Source organism: Podarcis liolepis (genome assembly GCF_965112155.1).
Source record: "Podarcis liolepis genome assembly, chromosome: 2".
In the NCBI taxonomy this organism is placed as follows: Eukaryota; Metazoa; Chordata; class Lepidosauria; order Squamata; family Lacertidae; genus Podarcis; species Podarcis liolepis.
Window position 1 is genome coordinate 28303625 of NC_139555.1, and position 401 is coordinate 28304025.

A 401-nucleotide genomic window follows, 5' to 3' on the forward strand; every position below is an offset into this window, starting at 1 on the left:
TTCCCCGGGTAAACCCATGTTTTACCGCCGAACTGGAGCAAACGGCAGCTGGGTTTTCCATGGATTGATCCGATTCAGTGGTAAAGCACGGGTTTTCCTGGAGAAAGCGCCAGGGCCTAAAAACAATGCCACCCCACTTGGGCACGGCGAGGAAAGCCCAGATCTGTGCCTAGAAAATGCAGAACAAATGTAAGTGTAGATGAGCCCTTAAAGGAGTATAGCAGACCATGAGGAAGTTGAGTGGGATTGGCTTTCCTTGATCACCTGACTCTCAAGGTCAGGAAGGCCCTGTTTGTTGCTGGTTCTCCAAAAGGCCTGCCCGTATTATGTGGCCTCCCCATCCCGTTCCTCTCCAAACTCACGAAAGAATATAAGAGAAAACAAGAAGTCGGCCACAAAAA